The 21,130-nt window shown below is 39.3% G+C and overlaps 1 pseudogene; it reads right to left on the bottom strand.

Annotated features, from left to right (window-relative positions):
* Window positions 1–6,613: 6,613 nt before the first annotated feature.
* LOC125402525 (COP9 signalosome complex subunit 7a pseudogene) lies at window positions 6,614–7,537 on the bottom strand (annotated as a pseudogene).
* Window positions 7,538–21,130: the final 13,593 nt, after the last annotated feature.

The following is a 21,130-nucleotide window of genomic DNA, read 5'->3' as shown; positions in this document are numbered from 1 at the left end:
AACCATACAACTGTTACCCACGTTCAGAAGGACTGTTTTGGACCTATGTTGGTTGCTTTCCTGTCCAGCTGGAGTTGGTGAGCTCCCACTAGTTCAGGTAAACTGTTTCCGTGGGTGTCCCCACCATTGTTTGACCTGCTGCCGGTTGTGTGGTGCACTCCAGTAGGATTTGCTGAAGGAGGTAGAGACAGAAGGATCATGAGTTTGAGGCCAGCTGGGCTACACAATTTTGAAGATTTTTTAAAATGTATTTACATATTTATTTAATGTATAGAGGTGCTTTATCTGCATGTATGCCTGCAAACCAGAGGAGGACATCAAATTGTGACCTGCCATTTGGGTTCTGGAAATTGAACTCAGGACTTCTGGAAAAGCAGCCAGTGATCTTAATCACTAATCTCTCCAGCCCCACATTACCAAACTAAGAACTGTAAAAACGTTTTTTGTTTGTTTGCAACATGAAATTAATTTTCTTTCAACATCTCCAAATAATCACATGAAGTGTTGAAGAAAAGTACCCTTGAAAATATAACAACATTTTATCTGAAATTGTTCCTAATGCTATATCATCCCTCACTTAGATTAACAATGTATTTGGGGATTTCAGATTCTGTTTTAAGAGTTGGCCAACCAGTCCCTTATGGTCCTGATCAATGCCTATTTTCCACTTAAAGAAATTCAATACATTCCCTTAACTTTCCCAGAAGGCCTTTCACTGAAACTCAAACTGACCAACAATGCCTCCTAATGTCACTGCAATCTCCAATGCTAAAGTGATCTATTCTCTTTTAATTAGAAAAATTTGCCTCCAAAGCTCAGACGACATTAGTGAAGTGTTCAATAGAAATTCAATAAAGCCAGTTGAAATGTCTTTCATTTAAAAAAAAATCACAGTCAGTTCAACCCTGCCAGTCAGGCTAACCAAAGCTAATACACAGATCTCTCACACATGTACCATGCTCTGAGGTATGGACTCAGCTATAAACTCCAAAAATATCTATGCAGACAAGTGGGTAGTTAGTCTATGTACAGCAAGAATTTTGATGAACATAACTAATCTCCTGTGCCAATACACTGTGACCTTTGTGTACTATCATGGGGAGAAGGGCACTGTAGGTCTTATATAGCTAATAAGATGCCAAGAAGATAAACATCATTCAAGGAAACACTGAACTCTATAAAACAGATCAAAAACCATTAACTCTTCTACTTTTCATAACAACTGGTCCACTCCTTATTCCCATTTTAATAATGAGAACAATGCATAAAGGGAAGTTGAAGAACTTGTCCACATGTCACAATTAGTAATTATACGAGTTACTTTCCTTGCTACTCTAATCAAATGCCTGATAAGAGTAACCTCGGATCCTGACTTCCTTGTTCACATTCTCCTGCTTCTCATTTGGACCTAGGGGGTTAAGTTCTGTGTTCCAGTGTGGGTCTCTGTCTCTATCCCCATCCATCGCCAGATGAAGGTTCTATGGTGATATGCAAAATATTCATCAACATGGTTATGGGCCAAGGCCAATTCAGGCACCCACTCCTCTGCTGCCCAGGAAACAATCTGGGGACCTCTCCTTGGACCTGGTAACCCCTCTAGAATCAAGTCTCTTGCAAACCCTAAAATGGCTCCCTTAGTTAGATATATACTTCCCTGCTCCCATATCCCTCTTTCCTCCCTCCCCCCATCCCAGTCCCCCAAACTATCCCCCATCCTTCCCCTCTCCCTTCTCTCTAACCATCTCCCCTTATTTCCCGGAGGGGGGAGGAACTTGAGCTTCCCACAGGGCAGGAAACCCTGACTGCTCTTAGGACTGGAGAGGGAGGAGGAGAAGGAGTGGGGGAGTGGGAGGATATTGGGAGGAGGGGAGGAAGTGGAAATTTTTATAAATTATTAATAATAAAAAAGAAGACAGGTTTAAAAAAAAAGAGTAACCTCGGGGAGAAGGATCAATTTGGCTAATGGCTTAATAATGAATAAAAGTGTGGTTTTGGTATTAGGGTAACTGTAGCTTCATAAAAGGAGTTAGGCAGTGACTCTTCTGTTTCTATATTGTGGAATACATTAAGGAGTATAGGTATTAGCTCTTCCTGAAAGTTCTGGTAGAATTCTGCATTGAAACCATCTGGTCCTGGGCTTTTTTTGGTAGGAAGATTTTTGATAACAGCTTCTAGTTCTTCACGACTAACAGGTCTATTTAGATTGTTCACCTGGTCTTGGTTCAACTTTGGTATATGGTACTTATCTAAAAAAATGTCCATTTCTTTTACATTTTCCAACTTTGTGGCATATAAACTTTAAATTGAGGAGGATACCAGAAAATGGAAAGACCTCCCCTGCTCTTGGATTGGGAGAATCAACATAGTAAAAATGGCAATTCTACCAAAAGCAATCTATAGATTCAATGCAATCCCCATCAAAATCCCATCAAACTTCTTCACAGACCTTGAGAGAACAATAATCAAGTTTATATGGCAAAACAAAAAACCCAGGATAGCCAAAACAATCTTATACAATAAAAGAACTTCTGGAGGCATTACCATCCCTGACTTCAAACTCTATTATAGAGCTACAGTATTGAAAACAGCTTGGTATTGGCATAAGAACAGAGAAGTCGACTTATGGAATCGAATAGAAGACCCAGATATTAACCCACAAACTTATGAACACCTAATTTTCGACAAGGGAGCTAAAGGTATACAATGGAAGAAGGAAAGCATCTTTAACAAATGGTGCTGGCATAACTGGATGTCAACCTGTAAAAAAATGAAAGTAGATCCATATCTATCACCATGCACAAAAATCAAGTCCAAATGGATTAAAGACATCAACATTAATCCGTCCACTTTGAACCTGATAGAAGAGAAAGTGGGAAGTAGTCTACAAGATTTAGGCACAGGAGGCCTCTTCCTAAGTAGGACCCCAGCAGCACAGACAATAAGAGAAACAATGAATAAATGGGATCTACTGAAACTGGGAAGCTTCTGTAAAGCAAAGGACACTGTCAGTAGGACAAAAAGGCTGCCTTCTGACTGGGAGAAGATCTTCACCAACCCCTCATCAGACAAAGGTCTGATCTCCAAAATATACAAAGAACTCAAGAAACTAGGCACTAAAACTCTAATTAACCCAATTAAAAAATGGGGTACTGAACTTAACAGAGAATTCACAACAGATGAACTTCGAATGGCCAGAAGACACTTAAGGTCATGCTCAACCTCCCTAGCGATCAGGGAAATGCAAATCAAAACCACTTTGAGATACCATCTTACACCTGTCAGAATAGCTAAAGTCAAAAACACCAACGATAGCCTATGCTGGAGAGGATGTGGGGTGAGGGGAACACTCATCCATTGTTGGTGGGAATGCAAACTCGTGCAGCCACTGTGGAAATCAGTGTGGCGGTTTCTCAGGAAACTGGGAGTCAACCTCCCTCAGGACCCCGCAATACCACTCTTGGGAATATACCCTAATGATTCCCTAACATACTACAAAAGCATTTGTTCAACTATGTTCATAGCTGCACTATTTGTAATAGCCAGATCATGGAAACAACCTAGGTGCCCCTCAATAGAAGAATGGTTAAAAAAGGTGTGGAACATATATACATTAGAGTTTTACTCGGCGGTAAAAAACAATGACATCTTGAATTTTGCATGCAAATGGATGGAAATAGAAAACGCTTTACTGAGTGAGGTAAGCCAGACCCAAAAAGAGGAACACGGTATGTATTCACTCATAAGTGGATTCTAACCATAATTAAAGGTCTTTGAGCCTATTATTCGTGATCCTAGAGAAGCTAAATAAGAAGATGAACCTGATGAAGATTATTTAGCTATCCGCCAGGAGATAGGAAATAGACAAGAGTTCCAGGTAACCTCGGGTGCATGGGGGGGTGGGAGGGTCGATGGAGGGGGAGAGGGCTAGAGAGAAGGGAGTAGGGGAGGAACAGGGAAAGCTTGGTGGCCGGGGATGGGGGGGGGGAGGGAGGAAGGATGAATATGGGATCAGGGAACAATATATTTCAACTAAGGGAGCCATTTTAGGGTTTACAGGAGACTTGATTATATATGGGATCCCAGGTCCAAGGAGAAATCCCCCAGATTGCTCTCTGGACAGAGGAGAGGGTGCCTGAATCGGCCGTGGCCCATGACCATACTGATGTATATTTTGCTTATCACCATAGATCCTTCGTCTGGCGAAGGACGGCTATGCAGTCGGAGGCCCACATTGGAGCAACGGATTGAGCCCCCGAGGTCCGGAGGGGGAGCGGAAGGAGGAGGAACATGAAAGACGAAATCAGTACTGCGAGGGATGCTATCACCCACTGATACAAGGGAACGGATCTGATGAGAATTTACCAGGGCCAGTCGGACTGGGACTGAACGAGGACGTGATCTAGCCAGATTCTCGGAATTTGGCCGGATTCTCTGACTGTGGCTGGCCCGGGGTCTTTCTGAAAAGCCATTGACTATGACACTGGGACCTGTTTCCTCTGCATATGCTGGATTTTGGGGATCCAGTCTGTTTGGACGCTCGCCTACCTGGTCCTGGAGGGAGGGGGAGGGAGCTGGAGCTTCCCACAGGGCAGGAAACCCTGACTGCCCTGGGGGACGGAGGGGAAGGAGGGGGGGAGTGGGGGGAGTGGGAGGGTGTTGGGAGGGGGGGCGGAAATGGAAACTTTTATAATTTAATAAAATTTACTAAAAAAAAATAATGAATAAAAGCATTGAACTCACTGGTTTAAGAAAAAGTCACAAAGTTGGGATGGTAACGTATTTGGGGGCTGGGGAAGAGTTGTGTGGAGAGGTTGTGAATATGATCTAAGTAAGAAAATCTCAAAGAATAAATTAAAAATATTTTAATTTCTATAATCTTGATGTCTTGACAGGGAAGGAACTACTGCAGAAAATACACAGAACAGAAAATACACAAGATGTAGGGCAGATTTCAAAACCTCAAGGCATGCCCCCATTGCCCCATTCCTTCCAGCAAAGCTCTCCTCCTAAAGGTTCTGCAGCTTCCACAATTCCTGGAAGCCAAGAGTTAAAACATAAGCTCGTAAAACATTTCTTCCTCAGTCCTCAGTGGTGACTGAGCCAAGATTTGACAAAACTCCTAAACCCAAGATTTTAAACTTGGCATTTTTGCTTCTAAAGTATAATTGTTCTCTTTCTTCCTTTAAAAGACACACAAAAAAATTCCAAGTGGTTAAAATAACAGAAGGGATTGTTTGTACTGTATATGGTTTGAGTCCAAAATTATCTTAATTTTTGATCTGTAGATTTAATTCAAATATAAGGGCTCTAGATGAAATGCAAATGCAGCTTAAAAGTTTGCTTCTAAGACTAGAACAAAACTGCAATAGGTAAACATGTATTCTACACAAATATAAGGAACTGAGTTACAATCCTTAGCACCAATGTCAAAAGCCATTCATGGCCATAGATGCCTGTCATCTCAACACTGTCTGGCAAGGGCTGGGGACAAGATTGGTAGAGATCGTTGACCAGTCAGTCTAGTCAGAAAATAGTGAATCCCTAAGATTATAGAAAAGAAAAAAAATAGTGAGTCCCCCTACCTCAAGGGGATAAGGTGGAGAGTAATAGAGCAGGGCTTTAAGTATTCAAATGTGTGTGAAATCCAAGCACACACAAACACACATGAGTGCATGCACACACATTTTAAGTTTTCTTCTGTTCTCACAGTATTTGGTTGCAGCCTTTCCGTTTGAATGTGACTTTTATGAACATATTTGGTGTCTTAGTTAGGATTTCTATTGCTTTGAAGAGACACCATGACCATGGTAACTCTTTTTCTTCTTTTTTTTTTATTGTTGCTGTTGTACAAAGATTTCTGATAGATTTATTTCTGTGTCATGTTATACATAGACATATTCATATATACCTTTTAAAATATACAATCTATATTCCCTTCCCCACCAAAGTCACAAGAAGAGATAGAAATCTTTCCAGGATTTCCACTGGGTTTCCTAAGATGATTAGTTAACAAAGAACCATTTCCTAACATCTCAAACACGGCTGTTTTCAGGCTCTGGAGCCGCTGAAGCAGCACTCCCAGACCCAAGGAGACGAGGGAGGACAAGAAACAACTGTAGTGTGATGGCTTCTGGGACCAAAGTGTCAGCCACTCCCAGAAATCTGAGGCTGGGATGAAGGTGAAGGACACCTTTCCCCATGGCTCTTCAGATGCAGCCCAATAGGCACAGGGAGGGAGGAGAAACTGCAGATTAGGCATGCAGGGGTAGGTGTGGTAGAGAACATCTGTGGGTGGTGAAGAGCCAGCACCCTCCATCGGCCTGCCAACCTGCTCAGTGACATGGGAAATGGGCACGAACGGTGCTGAGTGAAGAAGATGAAAGCAAGCGTGGCAGGAAGAGGAAATGGAACACATAAGTACCAACCAAACAATGACCTGTACTGGCCTTCTTGCTATAGAGGGTGTGGCTTATGCTTGGGGTTGGAGGAGATGAAAAGTCATGAGCTAGGTTTGTCAGCTGGCCAGGGGCACAGGAAGGCTCTCTGAGGATCCCTAACGGGTAGGCAGGTAGGCAACTGGGACCCCACATTCCCAGGGAAGAAACAAATCCTTTCAGTTCGACTTGGACCAAATCTTATCGCTCCCTCGGAGTCCCTTGCCCTTTGAAGCTTTCTTGCTGGGCTGGCGCTGGTTGGTGCCAGGAGCTGGTTCTCTTAGCTCTGTCTGGTGTTGCTCAGGATCCTGAGAATTGGCCCGCAGCTGCTGCTGCTGTTGTAATTTTAATGGTTTTTTTAAGGTTGGCAACCTCAGTCTCGATCTGCTGCTTCAGGCCCAGCTACTGCTCCTTGTGCTGGTTGGCACGGTTGACTTGCTCCTCGATGCTGGACAGCACGACCTCACAGCCCACGCACCACTCCTGCAGGGTTCGGGCAATGGCACTGAGGTCCTGGCGCTGAATGTCCTGCCCAATACTGTAGTCAACCTCTAGCAGCTGATTGCGCTGATCCAGGGAGCCACGAAGGACATTGGCATACACAGCCTCTATCACAAGGTCTTCCAGTTGGCGCATGTTCCGAAGGGCAAGAGCGTCAAGCAACACTGCATATGGGATGTACTTGACTTTGGCAGCCAGAGTGACAACTGAGAGATATCGAAGCTTATTCTGAGCCTCAGTAAGTGGGGGAAGATTCCTGGCTTCAGCTAAGTAGTCAGCATAGGTCCCATAGGCAAACACTGTGAGCAGCCGGAAGGTGGAGGCAAAGTCGCTCTCTGCCAACTCTCTAACATTGGGCATATCCATCAGTTCCCCAAACATCAGGGACCTCCAGCACCTGATGGATGAGTGTGACCAGCGCTGCCTCCTTGGCCAACTTGGCCAGGAGCAGAAACTCATGGCTGCACCGAGGTGCGGGGCTCTGGTCTCAAGTTGTATGGAGCTCCACCTTCCTCACTGGTGGCTCCACCCTCCCTTAAAGCGACAGCCCAGGAACGGGGGTCCGCGTCCAAGGCCAGGTCGTACCCTGGAAGAGACTCCATGGTAGCTCTTCTAAAGGAAAATATTTCATTGGAGTTTACTTACAGTTTCAGAGTTTTAGTTCATTATTTTCACGGTGGTGTGCAGGCAGACATCATGCTGGAGAACAAGATGAGAGTTATCCTTCTTGATCCACAGGCAACAGGAGCAGCTGTACCACTGGCATGGCTTGAGCATATATAAGACCTCAAGACCTGCCTCCACACTGACACAATTCCTCCAACAAGGCCACACCTCCTAATAATGGAACTTCCTATAGCCAGGCATTCAAACACATAAGTCTATGGAGGTCATACCTATTCAAACTACCGCATTTGGGAAACAAAACATTTTGGGAAACTTTCGATAATCTGTCAATAAACACAAGAGAATTGCTGAAAGCTCGGGTCTAAGTAGGCAGGGCTATATTTTCTGATGTTTAAAGCATTATTGCAACCTAAATATATGGGATGGTGAAAATAGTGAATATCACTCACCGAATTAATACTGTGAAAGGTCTTATTATATTAATTAATTTTCTATTGCTGTAAATATACTGTGACCAAGGAAACTAATAGAAAAAAAATTGATTTGGATCGTGCAGTTTCACAGAGTTGGAGCCCACGACCTATCACAGCAGGAAGCACGGCAGCAGGCACACAGGCAGGCACTGGAGCAGTACCTGGGAGCTACATCCTGAACCACAGATAAGAGTCAAAGAGAGCTAACTGGGAGTGATAATGATTTTTGAAACCTCAAAGCACATCCCCAGTGACATACCTGCTAATCTTTCCTAAACTTTCCCATCAACTGAAGAGTGAAAATTCAAATATATAAGCCTATGGAGGCTGTTCTCATTTAAACCACAACATTCTCTCTGACCCACATAGGCTTATGGCCATATCAAAACGTAAAATACATTTAGTGCAATTTCAAGTGTTCCCATAATTTACAATCTGAATACATTTGAAAAGCCCAAAGACTCTCCTGACACTTCAGGCAATTTGATAATTGTAATGCTTGTAAAATAAAAAGGCAAAGTACATATTTATATATAAGCACAGAATATACATTGCCATTCCAAAATATAGGAATGGGGTGATAGTGAAGAAATACTGGACCAAAGCAAGACCAAAACCCAGCAGGGCAAATTCCAAAACTACAACTCCATTTCTGATGTCAAAGGCTTAGATCACTCTGCCTTTCCAGCCTTGCTGACTGCAATATGCTTCTCTCCTTTGAGTTGGTTCCACTCCCTGTGTGCAGCTCTCCTTGGCAGGGATCCCATGGTTCTGGCATGTTCAACATCTTGGGGTCTCCACGATGATCCAGGCTTCACATTCACAGCTTCATATAAAGACCTCTCATGCAGGGACTCGACTGCCACACCATGTGTGGACTCAGTGGCTTTCCTTACTCGTGGAGGAAGATTCCACAACCCCTTTACTCTTGCATCTTTGACTACGCTAAAGCCAAGCTCAAGTGAACAGCACCACCAAATCTGATTGTTCATTTGGGATGAAGTCCGACTCTTCCCTGAATTACATTTCCAGAAATTGTCCTTTGTTGTTTTTTATGAAAAACATCCCAGGCCTTCTTTTTTAACAAGCTTAGATGAGTGAGATCTTCCCCTGAGGGCTGCTGTCCCCTTATTCCATATTATGTCAGACCTTTCTCTATCTCTTTCAGCAAAAGCCTTGGCTTCAACATTAAATTTTCTGGTGCTCTTTTTCACCTCAAACTATACAGTTTGAATTTCTTTTTACTCTTCTAATTCTTTTCATTGTAGACCTGCATAAGAGAGATTGCTAATGACAACTCAACAGATCAACATTAGACTGTCTTGAAAATTCTTCTACTGAGAAAATTAATCCAATAGTTTTAAAATTCGCTTCAGGCAGATTCTTAGGATATGGGGGAAAAGGCAGACATTTTCTTTGTGAAAATATGGGATACATGTACCCATTTTCTAACATTACTAATATTGTTCTTCTCTGAAACCCCTTGATGTAGGTCTCTGTAGACCACATTGCCCTCAGAACTTTTGCAAGCTCCAACTAGGATGACCCACTAACCCTGCTTAGAGTGTTCAACATGTGTCTTAATTCAAAGTTCCCAAGTCTTCCATGGTCCTCCCCCAAGCAGCATGGTCAGGCCTGTCACAGCTGTAGCCCACTCCCTCATCCCAATTTCTGGTTTAGTCATTTTTTACTGCTGTAAAGAAACTTCATGACTAAAGCAACTTACAGAATAAAAATTGATGCAAAATTTATAGTCTCAAAGGGTTAAAGTTCATGACCACAATAGTACCAAAAATTGTAGCTGAGAGTTCACATTTTGATTCACAAGTGAGTGGCAGAGAGTGTTAACTGGGACTAGCATGGCCTTTTAAACCTCAAATCCTACCCCCAGTGACACTTCTCCTACAACAACACTGCACCTCCTAATCCTTCCTAAACAGTTCCACCAATTGGGGACCAAATATTCAAACATATGAGTCTTTAAGGGCCATTCTTTTTTTTCCAGTATAATAGTTAACTGATTCTCTGGAATTTCACATCATACATCACAATCACAATCATTTCCTAGTTCTTCCATGTCTTCCCCACCATTGTGACCTACCCCACAAATAAGAATAAAAATAAGGGAAAAGTCCAGTCTATGTTCTAGTGGGAGAAAAGTAACACAAATTGAAAAAGATGAAAATAATGTGCATTTGGGAAGAAAAGGACAGCTAAAGAAAGCAGGCAGAGGCCATACTCAGAAAAGAACAGGATAGAAAACAGACTCAATGTGTTTTGTACTTCAATTCTCTCCAGTTCTTTGGATCTTTCCTTCAAACCAAGTCTAATTGTTTCTCCCAAGGTTCATGGAATGCTCTCAGAGAAGTTCAAAAGCCTCCAAGAAGTTCACACAAACAGATATATGTAGAACAGCCACCCAGGACATTCAAGCCTCTCTTTTTCCTCTTCCTTTTTAACCTGTGATAGTTTTCCTCATCCTAATGTCTTTAGCCACAAAGTTCCATGAGTGTTCAGGTTGGAGTTTTCTTTTTGGAATAGCAACAGAAAGAAAGACCCAGTATAGTTCATGGTGACTGCACCTTCACCCTTTGACTCACCTCTTTCATTTGCCTTAAGTTACCAGAACTCAAAAAGTTAAACTCTAGCCTTTAATCATTCCCCCATAGACATTAGCAACTTCCCAAAAGAAGCTTTCAGGATAAGTCCACTAGAAGCTTCAAAAGAGAACTAGAAGGCACAAAGCATACCAGCTGTCAGCGTCCAGGAAACACTGATAAATCCAGAAAGCTGCAATTTAAATGTGTGTTGGAGATGCTGGAGGACTGCTTCCAACACAAAAGGAAAGCAAGGGATCATACTAAAGAATCCAGTAGTACTACAGGCTATGGAAATGCAAAAGCTGAAGTAACACTAGGCACAGGAGTTGAAATAAATACTATTTAATTAATAACAATGACACAACTTTTAAATAAATTAATGGAATACAAAATCAGACTTTTAATCTTTCTAGGAAGAAATTTTATTTAAAAAGCAGAAAAAAAACTGAGAGGCAGTGATGGAAATCTCAGCATCTGGGCCTCAGCATCAGGGCAAAAGCTGTCTCCAAAACAACACAGAAGTGAAAATAGAGAATTGAACACATTTATTAAAATGAGATTTAAAATCCCCACAACTTGATTGAAAGAAAAGGTAGAATAAAAGAGGTTAGTAGAAAATGGAAAACAAAAATATTTCATGTTTTCTCTCATATGCAAAATTTATATTTAAATATATAAAAGGAAAAATCTAGTTGTAGAGAAGCAAGAATGGCAGGAGGGTTAGGGAAAGCAGTTAACAATGGAGGGATGAATATGGAGTGATTTAAAGGCCACAATGAAACCTATTATTTTGTGCATCAAAAATTCTAATGCAAAAGATGACAGGCTCTAAGAAGGAATTACTCAGATGTTCCCAAATAAATGAACAAAGCTAAAACCCTTCCTTGAAAGATCGAAGCAAGGAAGGACCAATATGACACAAAACTTTCTCTTGAAAAGACAGAGAAGTAGGAGATTTAGGAAGGAATGTGAGTGCATAGATGGATGAGTCTTTGGGAATGTGAAACGATAGTAAATATAACAAGACTGTCATTGTCACCAACAAACAAGAGAGTTTCATTTGGAAAATAAAACAAAGCCCTAAAGGCAACAAGAGGCACTAGAAAACACAAAAAATAAAGCTGAAAACCAAACATAAATGAGAAAGTTTGTAGCAGAAAAATAACTAAAAGATGGTGTGGTAGTTTGAGTGTAATTGGCCCCCATAATCCCGAAGGGAGTGGCACTATTAGAAGATGTTGCCTTGTTGAAGTAGATATGTCCTTGTTGGTGGAAGTGTGTCACAGTGGGGCATGCTTTAAGGTATCTTGTGTCCAAGATTCACTCAGTGTAACTCTCAGTCTTCTCCCGATGCCTACACATCGACAGGACATAGCTGTCTTCAGTACCATGTCTGCCTGCACAACACCATGTCACACCATGATGATAATAGACTGAACGTCTGAACTGAAAGTGAGCCAATTCCATACTTTCCTTTAAAGAGTTGCCATGGTTGTGGTGTCTCTTCGTAGCTATAGAAAACCTAACTAAGACAGATACTGTGTTAAGATAATATCAAAGTAAATACAACATTCGAGAAAACTCAAAGGACAGTATGTTCACTCAAGCAGCTATAATAAAGTTTCATGGGTTATGTAGTCTAAAAGTAAGAAATGATTTGCTCACACTTCTAGAAACTTGTTTTCCAACATCAAGATCCTCAGCAAAGTCAATGTCTTCTGAAAGTCTGTTCCTCAACTGGTAGCATTTCCAATTCTTGACATGAAAAAAAAAAAAGGAATGGCAGAAATACTCAGTTTCTTACTCAGGCTCCCTTTCATAAAGACACTAACCTGGTTGATGAAGTAAGTGCTTCCAAGACTCAGTCACTTCCCACTACTCAGTTTTGTAATGTCAGGGATTCTGCCTCAATACATGAATTCGGAGATGGCATAAACATTTAAACCACATCACATAAAAATGGAAACTATATCCTAGGAAAAGTAATAAGTATATAGAAGAATTATAACCACAATAAACTCCTGCATGCCCTGAACAAGTGCTTCAAATCACATCAAGCAGTATCAAGAAAACAATGGAAAAAAAATGCTGTAACAAGGCATCGTAGAATCTACTAGATCAAGCAGATGTTAGCACTGTTATAGAATATCTGGGAAAAGCTGTCAATCTCAAGCAATTGCAAATATACCAAGCAGTATGCGTGACATATGGAAAACAGGCATTGCTCTTGAATATGCACAGTTACAATACACCATATTTAAAAACAAAATTTAGGTTGCAAATGATTGAAATGACTCCAAAGATTTCTAATCATTACACAACAGAATTTAAAATTGACTAAAAAATTATATCTTAAATAATCCAGTGTTGGAAACAATGTTTCTGAATGAGACTTATTTCAAAGATGTTAATAAAAATATAATATAATATAATATACATAACAAGACCTCTTTGTATTACTATCACATATATTTTCCCATTTTTGTGTTTAAACTTTATTCTATTAATTTGCATGTGTGTGTATGAGAGAGAGAGAGAGAGAATGATTTACTCATTGATATAAGTGCAATACAGTGCACATATGGAGGTAAAAGGCCAGCTATATTGAATCAGTTTCCTTTGCACTTTCATGAATGTTTTAAGGCTGGAACTCAGACAGTCAGCCATCTCTCAGGACTTTTTGTTTTAAATATATATAAAGATCTAACCTTTTCTAGATTTTATTTATTTATTGCATTTGTGTGAATGTATGCATTCTTGTGTGGGAACAGGCACATAGGCCAAAAGAGGGCATTGGATACCTCAGAGCTGGAGCACAAGACTTAGTGTTCTGAGATTGGAGTTCTGGACTTTAGGACTGAACAAGTGCTCTTAACATCTGGGCCAGCCATGATTGTGCTTTAAGCGTTATTATTATATCAATGAATGCAGTGTTGCAACTTTAAACAGATGCTTAAAACGCAGAAGAAAATTCAAATATTGGGTATATGTGAGAACAAACAAAAAAAATGATCAACCGAGTCAAATAAAAGAATTAAAAATGTTGCTTTTGAATTGTTAATGAGAAGACCATAGAGAGGGAACAACAAAACTAAGACCAATAAAATATTCAAAATAAATGATACCGAAGGCTCAATAAATGGCTTCAAGAACACTTGCTACTCTTTGACTTGCTACTCTTTGACTTGTTACTCTCTGACTTGCTATTCTTTGACTTGCTACTCTTTGACTTGCTACTCTGGCTTGCTATTCTTCGACTTGTTACTCTTTGGCTTGTTACTCTCTGACTTGCTACTCTTTGACTTGCTACTCTTTGCATTCTCAGCACCCATGTGGTGCCTCACAACCATTCCTCTGGTTCTAAGTACCCTGACCTCCACAACATTAGATGTGAATGTGGTACACACATGTGTTTTCAGGAAAAATACTTATGCACATAAAAATGAAAAAAAAATATTTTAAACTCATAGGAGGAGTACCTTTCTACAATCCTAAATCTCATTTTAAAGTAGAGGATATTTATGAGTATTTATTTTTAATATCAAACTGTTCAGAAGTAATGTCAATTTGACATTCTCAATATTTTTGAGAAAAAGATCTCTAATGAGATTGATCGAAGAATAAAAACTGCTAGTTTAAGATATTTAATAAGAGGATAAACAATATGCCACAGAGTACAAGATAATATCACTATGGCATTTGTATGTTCATTAATAGCCATATTTTAAAAATTAAAAATTAGGTTAAGACTTAGATTTAAAACAAAATTTAGATTAAAAACTAATTTGCTAAATATATATGGAAAAATAAACAGAAATTAAAAATCTTGAGTGAAATAGTAACTACTTTTTTATATGATGTGACTTCACAGATACAGCCTATCAAATATACTGAGGAATAGTTCAAATCATTCTTAAATGTTTTATATGTATTCCAAATATTCCACTTGTTTAATTAAGGGGGGCAGCATAAGTCAGAAAGGCAATGCTTACCAGTACTTTTAGAAAAATACACCAACATAATGGGGCATGTGATCCCAGATAGAAGACTTCAAGAATAGGAATATTTGTCTATAAAGGTGAATCCGTACATTTAGAATGTATAAAGAAATGCTTTGGATAGAGAAGTATGTCGTGTACACATGATAGAAGCTGAATCCATCTCTCTACTGTCTACAATAAAACTCCCTACCTTCAACGCTAGACCCACCTTAAAGTGAAGGGTGTTCTGAGCAGGTGTCACTATTCTAATATCTGGCAAAACAGACTTCGAGCTAAGATTAACCATAAGAAAAAAAAGACAGACTTCATTTTAATTAAGGGAACAATTAATCAAATAGACACTATAATCACTCACACACACCTACCAATTTGGCTATAAACAGTTTGACAAAAAGTGCACTACTGAGCTTAAATATGTAGACAAGTTATCTGAATAAACAATAAACAGAAACTTCAAAATTAAATTATATAATACAGCAAGTTGACATATGCCTACAGAATATTCCAACTGAACATCAAAGAACACTTGCTATTCAGTAGCCAATGGAAGTTTCTCTTAAAAAAGACCACACATTTGGTAACATAACTAACTTAATTAATTCAGAAAAATTGAAATAACTTTATATATTCTGACAATACAGAAAAGTTTAAAAATCAACAGTAATTATACAAACTCATAAAGATTAAACAACTCAGTACAGAATGATGAATGCTCAAAAAAGAAATCAAGAAACAAATAAAAAGAAAATCCCAGAATTAAACAAAAATTAAAACACAACAGAACAATATTTCTGGGACACATTAAAACATAAAGATAAAAAATATGAGAGACAAAATAAAAACCAACTGCTTCCACATTTCAGAATTTAGGATAATCTAAATCTGTATTCCTGGATCATGTTCAACTTCAGAATAACGTGTCCCGTATTTCCTTTGAGGATAGAGAAAATCATATAATTTCATCAATTAAAAAAAAAGAGAGATCATATCGAAGACTCCATTCTTCTACCACTCATGGACTACAAACTCAAGTTGATAAACTGCCTCACGTAAAACACATGCCAACTGTGTCTGAGAATACATTCATGTAGTCTTTAGAAATGCTTGGTGTTCAACACCATTGACCATCGAATACCCAAAGTAACTGAAAATTTCTCTCACTTTTCATATTTCCCAAATGCTTTATAGTTAGATTTTTAAAAAAGCATTTCATAATATTTGCTATTTCATTTGGTTAAAAGTGATAAAATAATGTTAAGTTTGGTTTTAATAAAGTTATAATAAAGTAAGATATTAATCATGTTTTATTAGCCATAAGTGCTATTATGATTGTTTACCCCAAACACCTACCTTATTCGAAACTAGTTCTCACACTGAAAATACTGAAAAGACTCAACTCTTTTCAGTATGTTAATTTTTAAAATACATTTCCAATTATTCCATAAAATTAAGATATTTTAGATCCAGTTTTTCTTTCTTTCTTCTCTTCTTTATTAAGCTATATATTTTTCTTCACTCCTCTCCCTTCATCCCATTCCACTCTTTCCCATGATCCCCATGCTCCCAATTTACTCAGGAGATCTTGCTCATTTCTACTTCCCATATAGATTAGATGCATGTATGTCTTTCTTAGGATCCTCTTTGTTGTCTAGGTTCTCCAGGATTGTGAATTGTAGGATGGTTTTTCTTTGCTTTATATCTAAAGGTCAGTTATGAGTGAGTACACATTATATTTGTCTTTCTGGGACTGGGACTCGATATCATGTTTTCTAGATTTATCCATTTGCCTGCAAATTTCAAAATGTCATCTTTTTTCTGCTGTGTAATACTTCATTGTGTAAATGTATCACATCTTCTTTATGCATTCTTCAATTACAGGGCATTTAGGTTGCTTCCAGGTTCTGGCTATGACAAACAAAGTTGTTATGAATGTAGTTGAGCGCATATCCTTGTGGTGTAATTGAGCATCCTTTGGGTATATACCCCAAAGTGGTATTGCTTAGTCTTGAGGTGGATTATTTCTTAATTTTCTGAGAAATTGCCATACTGATTTCCAAAGCAGCTATACAAGTTTGCACTCCCATCAGCAACGTCAGTATTTTTGATCATGGCCATTCTGGCAGGTTTAAGATGAAATTTGTTTTGAATTGCATTTCTCTGATAGCTAAGAATGTTGAGCATTTTTTTAAGTGTCTTTCAGTCATTTTAGATTCTTCTGTTGAGAGTTCCCTGTTTATGTCTGTACCCCATTTTTTATTGGATTAAATTTTGACAATCACTTTCTTGAGTTCTTTGTACATTTTGGAAATAAGCCGTCTGTCTGATGTGGGGAACTTTTCCCATTCTGTAGGCTGCCATTTTGTCTTGTTGACCATGTCCTTTGATTCACAGAAGCTTTTCAGTTTCAAGATGTTTATTAATTTTTATTATTTTTTTCTCTCAGTTTCTGTGCTGCTGGGTTTATATTTAGGAAGTGGTCTCCTGTGACAATGTGTTCAAGTGACTTCCAACTTTCTCTTCTACATGGTTCAGTGTGGTTGGTTTTATGTTGAGGTCTCTGATACATTTGGACTTGAGTTTGGTGCATGATAATAGATATGGATCTATATTCATTTCTCTACATGTTGATATCCAGTTGTGCCAGCACCAATAGTTAAATATGTTTTCTTTTTTCCATTTATATTTTATTCTTCTTTGTCAAAAATCAGGTGTTCGTAGGTGTGTGAATTAATATCTGGACTTTTGATTCGGTTCCATTGATCCTCCTTTCTGCTTTTATGTCAATACCAAACTGTTTTCAGTACTATAACTCTGTAGTAGTTTGAAGTTAAAAATTGTGATTCCTCCAAAAGTTCCTTTATTATACAGTGTAGTATGAGGGCTGGCTTGTTGGGGTTTCTGTCCCTCCCAGTACCCCAACAGCCGGCAAGCAACAAAGAAAATCACACACAAGACTCCATAAGGTTATAAACTGATTGGCTCATTAGGTCAGGCTACTTATTAGCTCTTATAACTTATGTTACCCCATTATTCTTATCTACGTTAGCCACATGGGCTCATTACCTTTCTCAGTGTGACAGCTTACATGTTGCCTCTTCGGTGTTCTGCGCAGGAGTGCTGAGGGAGCTCTGCTTCCAGAATACTCCCAGTCTCTTTGCTCCACTCCTACTTCCTGTCTGGCTTTCCCGCCTATACTGCCTGCCTGGCCAATCAGCATTTTATTAAAATATGATTGACAGAATACAGACAATTCTCCCGCATCATTTCCCTCTTTTTTTTTTTTTTTTTTTAACAAAGGAAAATACCCATAGTCCATTTGTTGGGGAATATGGGCGTAGTATTTCAGGCTACTTCCTGCTGGTTGGGGGCGCTGATAATCTTATGGGGACCTAAAGAAAATTTAGAATTATCATCAAGTCCTGACTGAAATATCCTGTGAGTCTTGATCATCTCAGGCAGCAGTCTTGAACCTGTTCTGGATGAAGAACTCAGATATCTGGGCCATCTGTTCCTATCGGAGATTTTTCAGGTGGCCTCCCTTGGTCAAAGGTGATTATTCTTAACTCTGAATAAATCCAGAGTCTCTCGTTTTCTGTGGAAACAAAAGCAAAATCTCTTCTCCAAAGTAACATACCTTTTGACTTCAGTTTTGAAGCCAAGGTATTTTCAAAATTCCTATCTTGGGTTAGTTCAGCAGCATTTATAAACAAAAGTCTTTTAGCAGTTGTTGCTCCTTCCTCAGCAATCAAACAATTTAAAGAGAGCATAATAGCATACAGTTTGAAGATTCTCCGTGCATTTCCCATCTTTATGTGGCTTTATTTTAACCTCTGTTTCTTTTATTTTTACTTTTACTTTTTGAGACAGGATCTTTGTATATCTTTGTCCTGGAATAACACTGTAGACCAGGCTGTCTTTGAACTCACAGAGATCCTCCTGTCTCTGCCTCCCCAGTGCTGGGATTAAAGGTGTATGCTACCACACCTCAAACTCACAGAGATCTGTCTCTGCCTCCCAGGCATTGGGATTAAAGGTGTGTACTACCACACCTTGAGGTCATAGAGGTCAATCTACCTCTACCCCTTGAAGTCACAGAGGTCAATATGCCTCTGCCTCCCAGGCATTGGGATTAAAGGTGTGTACCACCACACCCAACTACTCTCTTTCTTTCCTTTTAACTTTAAGAACTTTAACTTTTAGCCTGCATATACACACTGTAAACCATTTAGAGGTTTTCTTCCTCTTTGAATCTCTCTTTATTGTACATTTTTCTTTTTCTGACCATATGAGTCTTTAATTTACTAAGCAATATGGAGAGCTGTGGCTTTGATGGCTAGATCCAGCTCATTCCTTAGCTTTTCAGCCTCAAGGCTGAGGTACCAGCCAGAGCTGTGTTCACTGCCACAACTCTATGGCATTTCAAGGTCCTTGCCAGCAAGCAAGCTGCAGCATTCTGCTCACAGACCACACTCAGTCGGACTGCCTGCCTGAAAGAGTCAGAGTTTGCTCTGGCAGGACAGCCCAGATAACCGGCATTTTAAAACAGCACAGCTTTTTTCCTGTTACGGCTAAAACCCTGAGAAGCATGCATTCAGCTTTACATCAACACCGTTTAAGTGTTTCGTGGCAGGACCTCTTAATGAGCTGCAAGGTTTTGCAGCTAAAGCTGAGTCAGGAAGCCTCCCTTAAACGAGAGCACTTGCTTGCTCTAGCAAACAGAGCAGACCTGAGAAATTGCTGCTACCAACAAAACATGCTTTACTCTATTCGTTCCCAAGCTTTCTCAAGCTTTCTGTGGATTCAGTTATCCACGTTGGCGCCATATGTAACATGAGGGGCCGGCTTGTTGAGGTATCTGTCCAGCCCAGTACCCCAACAGCCGGCAAGCAACAAAGGAAATCACACAGAGTCTACATCAGGTTATAAACTGATTGGCCCATTAGGTCAGGCTACTTATTAGCTCTTATAACTTATGTTACCCCATTATTCTTATCTACGTTAGCCACATGGGCTCATTACCTTTCTCAGTGTGACAGCTTACATGTTGCCTCTTCGGTGTTCTGCGCAGGAGTGCTGAGGGAGCTCTGCTTCCAGAATACTCCCAGTCTCTTTGCTCCACTCCTACTTCCTGTCTGGCTTTCCCGCCTATACTGCCTGCCTGGCCAATCAGCATTTTATTAAAATATGATTGACAGAATACAGACAATTCTCCCGCATCAATACAGAATTGTTTTTGATATCCTGGGTTTTTGTGTTTTCCATATGAAGTTGAGTATTGTTCTTTCAAGGCTTGTGAAGAATTTTTCTGGGATTTTAATGGACATTGCATTTAACTTCTAGACTGCGTTTGGTAAGACTGACATTTTTACTGTTAATTCTACCTACCCAAGAGCATGGCAGATCTTTCCATTTTCTGATGGCTTCAATTTCTTTGTTCGAAGACTGAAAGTTCTTGACATACATTTCTCCTGCTTGTTTGGTGAGAATTATTCCAAGATATTTTGTTATTTGTGGATATTTTGAAGAGTGATGTTTCTCTGATTTTTTACTCAGCTCATTTATCATCTGAAAAAAGGGGGAGCTACTGATTTTTTTAATCTTGTATTCTGCTACATTACCAAAGGTGTCTATGAGTTGTAGACATTCCTTGGTAGAATTTTTAGAGTCACTTATGTAAACTATAATATCATCAGCAAACAGTGAGTGTTTGACTTCTTTTCCGATTTGTATCCTCTGATCTCCTTCTGTTGTATTATTGCTCTAGCTAGAACCTCAAGTATTATACTGAATAGATATGGAGAGAGTGGACAACCTTGTCTTGCTCCTGACTTCAGTAGGATGAATCACTTTGAGTTTCTTTTCATTTAGTTTGATGTTGACTGTTGGTTTGGTGAATATGCCCTTATTATGTTTAGGTATGTTCCTTGTATCCCTGCTCTCTTCAAGAATTTTATCATGAAGGGATGTTGAATATTGTCCAGCGCTTTTTCAGCATCTAATGAGATTATCATGGTTTTTTTTCAGCTTGTTTATATGTGAATTACATTGACAGATTTTCTTATGTTGAAAATGTTGTATATCTGAGGTGAAGCCTACTTGGTCATGGTGGATGACTTTTCTGATGTGTTCTTGAATTTGGTTTGCCATTATTTTATTGTGTTTATGACTAAGATTGGTCTGTATTCTCTTTCTTAGTAATGTCTTTGTGTATCAGCATTTGGGTATCAGGATAATTGTAGCCTCGTAAAAAGAGTTTGGTAATGTTCCTTCTGTTTCTATTGTATGGAACAATTTGAGGAGTATTAGTATTAGTTCTTCTTTTGAAAATCTTATAGAATTCTGCACTGAAAACATCTGTTCCTGGGCTTCTTTTGGTAGGGAGACTTTGATGATTGTTTCTATTTCTTTAGTAATTATATGTCTATTTAATTTGCCTATCTAGGCTTGATTTAATTTTGGTAACTAATATTTATCCATAAAATTGCCCATTTCCT

The sequence above is a fragment of the Myodes glareolus genome, chromosome 25 (assembly GCF_982192425.1).
Source record: "Myodes glareolus chromosome 25, mMyoGla1.1, whole genome shotgun sequence".
Classification (NCBI taxonomy): domain Eukaryota; kingdom Metazoa; phylum Chordata; class Mammalia; order Rodentia; family Cricetidae; genus Myodes; species Myodes glareolus.
The sequence above is the reverse complement of the archived record's forward strand: the minus strand, read 5'-3'. Positions and strand labels throughout refer to the sequence as shown.